The following is a 7,653-nucleotide window of genomic DNA, read 5'->3' as shown; positions in this document are numbered from 1 at the left end:
CCATTTGTATTTCCTCTTCTGAGAAGTGTCTGTTCAAGTCTTTTGCCCATTTTGTAATTGGGTTGTCTTTCTGTTGTTGAGTTGAACAATCTCTTTATAAATTCTGGGTACTAGACCTTTATCTGATATATCATTTCCAAATATTGCCTCCCATTGTGTAGGCTGTCTTTTTAGTTTCTTGACGAAGTTCTTTGATGTGCAAAAGTTTTTAATTTTGAGGAGTTCCCATTTCTTTATTTCTTCCTTCAATGCTCATGCTTTGGGTATAAGGTCTAGGAAGCCACCTCCTAATATAAGATTTATAAGATATTTCCCTACATTTTCTTCTAACAATTTTATGGTCTTAGATCTAATGTTTAGGTCTTTGAACCATTTTGAGTTCATTTTTGTATAGGGTGTGAGATATGGATCCTCTTTCAATCTTTTGCATATGGATATCCAGTTCTCTAAGCACCATTTATTGACGAGACTGTTCTGTCCCAGGTGAGTTGGCTTGACTGCCTTATCAAAGATCAATTGTCCATAGATGAGAGGGTCTATATCTGCACACTCTTTTCTATTCCATTGGTCAGTGTATCTATCTTTACATCAGTACCATGCTGTTTTGACTGCTATAGCTTCATAATACACCTTAAAGTCAGGTAGCATGAGACCTCCAACTTCATTTTTTTCCCTCAGGATACTTTTAGCTATTTGGGGCACCCTGGCCTTCCAGATAAATTTGGTTGTTGGTTTTTCTATTTCTAAAAAGTAAGTTTTTTGGATTTTAATTGGTATTGTACTGAATCTGTAAATCAATTTAGGTAGAATTGACATCTTAACTATATTTAGTCTTTCAATCATGTACATGGCATGCCCTTCCATCTATTTAGGTCTTCTGTGATTTCTTTTAACAATTTCTTGTAGCTTTCTTTGTATAGCTCTTTTGTCTCTTTAGTTAAATTTATTCTTAAATATTTTATTCTTTTGGTTCCAATTGTAAATGGAATTTTTTTCTTGATTTCCCCCTCAGATTGTTCATTACTAGTGTATAGAAACACTACAGATTTTTGAGTGTTGATCTTGTAAACTGCTACTTTGCTGTACTCGTTTATGAGCTCTTGTAGTTGTTTTGCTGTGGATTTTCGGGGTTTTCGACATAGAGTATCATATCATCTGCAAACAGTGATAGTTTTACTTCTTCCTTTCCAATTTTGATGCCTTGTATTTCTTTTTCTTGTCTAATTGCTCTGGCTAGAACTTCTAACACAATGTTGAATAACAGTGGTGACAGTGGACATCCTTGTCTTGTTCCTGATCTTAGGGGGAAAGTTTTCAGTTTTTCCGCATTGAAAATGATGTAAGCTGTGGGTTTTTCATATTTCTCTCTATCATTTTGAGGAAGTTCCCTTCTGTTCCTATCCTTTGAAGTGTTTTCAACAGGAAAAGATGTTGAATTTTGTCAAATGCCTTTTCTGCATCAATCGAGATGATCATGTGATTTTTCTGCTTTGATTTGTTGATATGGTGTATTACATTAATTGATTTTCTTACGTTGAACCATCCTTGCATACCTGGGATGAATCTTACTTGGTCTTGGTGTTTAATTCTTTTAATGTGGTGCTGGATTCGATTTGCTAGAATTTTGTTGAGGATTTTTGCATCTATATTCATTAGAGAGATTGGTCTGTAGTTTTCTTTTTTTATAATATCTTTGTCTGGCTTTGGTATGAGGGTGATGTTGGCTTCATAGAATGAATTAAGTAGCTTTCCCTCCTCTTCAATATTTTTGAAGAGTTTGAGCAGGATTGGTACTAATTCTTCTGGAATGTTTGGTAGAATTCACATGTGAAGCCGTCTGGTCCTGGGCTTTTCTTTTTGGGGAGCTTCTTAATGACTGATTCAATTTCTTTACTTGTGATTGGTTTGTTGAGTTCATCTATTTCTTCAGTCAAAGCTGGTTGTTCGTACCTGACTAGAAAGTTGTCCATTTCATCTACATTGTCGTGTTTATTAGCATAAAATTGTTCATAGTATCCTGTCATCACTTCCTTTATTTCTGTGGGGTCAGTGGTTATGTCTCCTCTTCCATTTCTGATCTTATTTATTTGCATCCTCTCTCTTCTTCTTTTTGTCAATCTTGCTAAGGGTCCATCAATCTTATTGATTTTCTCATAAACCCAGCTTCTGGTTTTGTTGATTTTCTCAATTGTTTTCATGTTCTCAATTTCATTTATTTCTGCTCTAATCTTCATTATTTCTTTTCTTTTGCTTGCTTTGGGGTTAGTTTGCTGTTCTTTCTCTACTTCTTCCAAGTGGACAGCTAATTCCTCGATTTTTGCCCTTTCTTCTTTTTTGATATAGGCATTTAGGGTAATAAATTTCCCTCTTAGCACTGCCTTTTCTGCATCCCATAAATTTTGATATGTTGTGTTTTCATTTTCATTTGCCTCGAGATATTTACTGATTTCTCTTGTAATTTCTTCCTTGACCCACTGGTTGTTTAAGAATGTGTTATTGAGCCTCCACATACATGTGAATTTTCTGGGTCTCTACCTATTATTGATTTCCACCTTCATTCTTTTATGATCTGAGAAAGTATTTTGTATGATTTCAATCTTTTTTAAATTTGTTGAGACTTGTTTTGTGACCCAGCATATGTCTATCCATGAGAATGATCCATGAGCACTTGAGAAAAAGGTGTATCCTGCTGTTGTGAGGTGTAATGTTCTATAAATGTCTGTTAAGTCTAGCTCATTTATTGTATATTCAAATCTGTTTCTTTATTGATCCTCTGTCTAGATGTTCTGTCTGTTGATGAGAGTGGGGAATTGAAGTCTCCAACTATTATGGTAGATGTGTCTATTTCTCTTTTCAGTGTTTGCCTCACGTATTTTGGAGAATTCTGGCTCAGTACATAAATATTTATAATTGTTATGACATATTTTTTCAGTATTCCTTTGATATGTTATTTATTGGGTTTCTATTGTATATTAGGCATTGTGTTGTTTTTAAAATTTATTTATTAATTAAAAAATTAACAAATGAACTAAAACATTAATATGTGATCATTCCATTGTACATATAAAATCAGTAATTCACAATATCATCACTTAGTTGCATATTCATCATTTCTTAGAACATTTGCATCAATTTAGAGAAAGAAATAAAAAGACAACAGAAAAAGAAATAAAATGAAAACAGAAAAAAAAGATTATATATACCATACCTCTTACCCCTCGCCTTCATTGATCACTAGCATTTCAAACTAAATTTATTATTTTTTTAATTTTTAAAATTTATTTATTAATTAAAAAATTTAACAAGCGAACTGAAATATTAACATATGATCATTCCATTCTACATATATAATCAGTAATTCACAATATCATCACTTAGTTGCATATTCATCATTTCTTAAAACATTTACATCAATTCAAAAGAAGAAATAAAAAGACAACTGAAAAAGAAATAAAACAAAAACAGACAAAAAAAGATTATACATACCATACCCCTTACCCCTCTAGCATTTCAAACTAAATTTATTTTAACATTTGTTCCCCCTATTATTTATTTTTATTCCATATGTTCTACTTGTCTGTTGACAAGGTAGATAAAAGGAGCATCAGACACAAGGTTTTCACTATCACAGTCACATTGTGAAAGCTCTATCAGTATCATCATCATCAAGAAACATGGCTACTGGAACACAGCTGTACATTTTCAGGCAGTTCCCTCCAGCCTCTCCATTATATTTTGAATTGACTGTTATGTCTTCTTGATGAATTGTTCCATTTATTAATACATAGTGTCCTTTTTTGTCTCTTTTAACTGTTTTAAATTTGAAGTCTAATTTGTTGGATATTAGTATCCTGCTCTTTCTGATTGTTATTTGCATGAAATATCTTTTCCCAACCTTTCACTTTCAACCTATGTTTATCCTTGGGTCTAAGAAATGTTTCCTGTAGACAGCATATAGATGGGTACTGTTTTTTAATCCATTCTGCCAGTTTATGTCTTTTGATTGGGGAGTTTAATCCATTAAAATTTAGTGTTATTACTGTACAGATAGTACTTTCTTCTACCATTTTGCCTTTTGAATTTTATATGCTATATCTAATTTTTCTTCTTTCTCCCTTTACTGATAGTTGTCATTTCTACCCTCTTCTCCACACCTCTCTCTCCCATCTTTTCATATCTGTCTCTAGTGCTCCCTTTACTCTACCAATACTTTTATTGTTTTGCATGGGCAGATACTGGGAATTGAACCCAGGTCTCTGGTATGGCAGGCGAGAACTCTGCCTGCTGAGCCACTGTGGCCCACCCCATTCTACCAATACTTTTTAATTATCAGCCTACTGTAATCTGAGATGTATCTGGGTATTACCTTAAGCTACAGAGAATTACAAGGCTTTGTTCCCATTCTGGGCTCCAGGAGTTTGGGTTGTTTAAATGAACTATCCAGACAGGTTGATTTAGATTGTGTGTTACAGAAAATTTAGGTTTTAGACCCAATAAACTCTCTGCCTTTGGTCTCAGACAGTAGGTGGAGGTCTAGAGTACATACACTGCCGTCTTTTATCCTGCATTGTGATTTACCTGAGTCCCAGTCAGAGTAACTTCGTTTTTATCTCGAGTTGAGGCCTGATCTCTCATTTGGTTTTCACACCAAGTCCTGCAAGGAGACAGTGCTCTATCAATTTATGATGAATAGATGGAGGCACAGAGAGACAGGGTGATGTTCCCAAGGTCCCACAGCAAGTTCATAACAGAGTCAGGATTCAAACGCAGGCTTTCAGACTGCCCAGAGGGTGTCCTTCCCACGACAGCACCTGCCCCTGGGACTTTGAAGTGGTCGTACAGCACCTGGCACATAGTGGGTGCTTTAATGGCCACCCGTGTGTAGAATCTTTATTACTATAGGCCCCTATTTCTTTACGTTCATAGAGTTTTTGCAACCATTACCACAATATGATACCAGAACATTTTCATCACCCCAAAAGGAAATCTATACCCACTGGCAGTCACTTCCCACTTCACTCTCCCCCAGCCCGTGCAACCACTAATCTACTTCTATCTTTATGGATTTGCCTATTGTAGATACATCATATAAATGGAACCACACAATATGTGGCCTTGTGGGTTTGGCTTCTTTCACTTAATATAAAGTCTTCAAGGTTCATCCATGTTGTAGCATGTTTCAGTACTTCATTCATTTTTTTGTCCTTTTCCTGTGGCTAAATAGTATTCCTCTGTATGGAGATACTACATTTTCTTGATCCATTCATCAGCTGTTGGACATTTAGGTTGTTTCCACATTTTTTGCTATCATGATACATTCATAAAATTTAAAAGGTTCTAAATAACAAACCTAGCAGAATTCCTAAGATCAAGACAAAACAATATAAAAATATCCATACCAAATGCAGATGAGATCACAGAGCAAGTAGAACCTGCATACTGCTGGTGAGAATGCAAACGGCAAAGCGACTCAGCAAAACAGCATGGTAGTCTCTCATAAAGTTAATCATACACTTACCATATGACCTAGTGACCCAATTCCAGGTATTTATCCCAGAGAAATGAAAATTTATGCTCACACAAAAACCGGAACATCAACGCTTATAGCGGCTTTATTCATAATCACCCCAAATTGGGAAAAGACAACAACAACAACGCAGCAAATGTCCTTCTGGTAAATGGATAAGCATTCCATGATGCAGCTGTACAGTAGAGTAGTACACAGCAACAGAAAGGAACAAATTACTCATGCATGCAAAAAAATGGGCAAATCTCAAATATGTGATGCTGAGTGAAAAGAAACCAGACTCAAAAGGCTAGGATTTGATAGCTGCCTGACCCCCACTGTACCTCGACGCCATTCATTTATGTCTTCATATAAAAATGCACATGTGCTGAATGCACTTTGGGAAAGGGCCTGTTTTTTAAATAATATCAGCTGTAAAACAAAAAGGGCTATGATTCCATTTATATCATAGACTGGAAAAGGCAAAACTATAGGGATGGAGAAGAGATCGGTGGTTGCAGGGGCCGGGGTGGGGGTGGGGGAGGGGGAGAGGGGGCCACGGAGGGACAGGACAGGGAACTAGTGGGGCTTGAACTGCTCTAGGCTTTGATTATAGTGGTGGAGACATGACTGCAGGCATTTATCAAAACTCATAGAACTAGACTAAGCAAGGGTGGCTTTTCCCATATGTGAATTATGCCTCAATGAACCTAACTTTAAAAATGGTTGGGTTGGCCAGAGACTTTGGCCCCTGTGGGCGGGACGGGCTCAGACAGATGGCCCTGCCCTTCCCTCAGACCCTGCCATGCCTTTCCTTTCCCTCCTGTCAACCTCTCCTGGGAGCTGGAGCTCTGTGATCGCCCCCCTACCCTGGCTGCTCCCCCAGCACTGGGCTCCCGGGGCGGGGTCCCAGGACCTCCTAGTCCCGCAAGAGCTCCATGCAGGGCCCCCTTCCCTGCTCCACGGAATAGCTGGGGGAGGCTCTGCCCGGCTCCCTGGGGATGGGGGGGGCATCAGCAAGGCACCCTCCAGGTACCCGAAATCTCACCAGGTTGCTTGCCTTTTTAAAAAACTTTTTTATTGTATAATATAACATATATATACAAAGCAAAGAAAGAAAAAGGCAGTGGTTTTCAAAGCACTCTTCAATAAGTAGTTACAGGACAGATCCCAGAGTTTGTCATGGACTACCATACCATCATCTCAGATTTTTCCTTCTAGCTGCTCCAGAACATTGGGGGCTAGAAGGAATAAATATTTTTTATTATCACAATCGACTTTTTTTTTTTTTTGAGAAAAATAACATATATACAAAAAAAGCAATAAATGTCAAAGCACAGCACCACAATTAGTTGCAGAACAGATTTCAAAGTTTGACATGGGTTATAATTCCACAATTTTAGGTTTTTATTTCTAGCTGCTCTAAAATAATGGAGACTAAGAGAAATATCAATATAATGGTTCAGCAATCATACTCATTTGTTAAACCCTACCTTCTCTGTATAACTCCACCATCACCTTTGATCTTTCTATCCCTCTCTTTAGGGGTATTTGGGCTATGGCCATTCTAACTTTTCTCATGTTGGAAGGGGCTGTCAATAATATGGGGTAGGGAGATGGAACTAGCTGATATTATGGAGAGGTTCGGCCCTCTGGGTTTCAGGACTTATCTGGTCCAGGGAACCATCCGGAGTTTGCAGGTTTCTGGAAAGTTACTTAGTGTATGGAACCTTTGTAGACTCTTAGATATCGCCCGTGTGTTCTTTAGGATTGGCTGGAATGGTCCTGGTTGGGGGTTGGCACGTTATGATAGGTAGCAAGGTCTAATTGAAGCTTGTGTAAGAGCAACCTCCAGAATAGCCTCTCGATTATATTTGAACTCTCTCTGCCACTGATACCTTATTAGTTACACTCCTTTTCCCCATTTTGGTCAGGATGGAATTGTTGATCCATGGTGCCAGGGCTGGACTCATTCCTGGGAGTCATCCCCCATGCCGCCAGGGAAACTTTCATCCCTGGATGTCATGTCCCACAAAAGGGGGGAGGGCAATGATTTCAGTTGCAGAGTTGGGCTTAGAGAGAGCGAGGCCACATTTGAACAACAAAAGAGGTCCTCCAGAAGTAACTCTAGGGCATACCTATAGGTA

The sequence above is a fragment of the Tamandua tetradactyla genome, chromosome 5, assembly GCF_023851605.1.
Source record: "Tamandua tetradactyla isolate mTamTet1 chromosome 5, mTamTet1.pri, whole genome shotgun sequence".
Classification (NCBI taxonomy): Eukaryota; Metazoa; Chordata; class Mammalia; order Pilosa; family Myrmecophagidae; genus Tamandua; species Tamandua tetradactyla.
Note: the sequence above shows the minus strand (reverse complement) of the source record.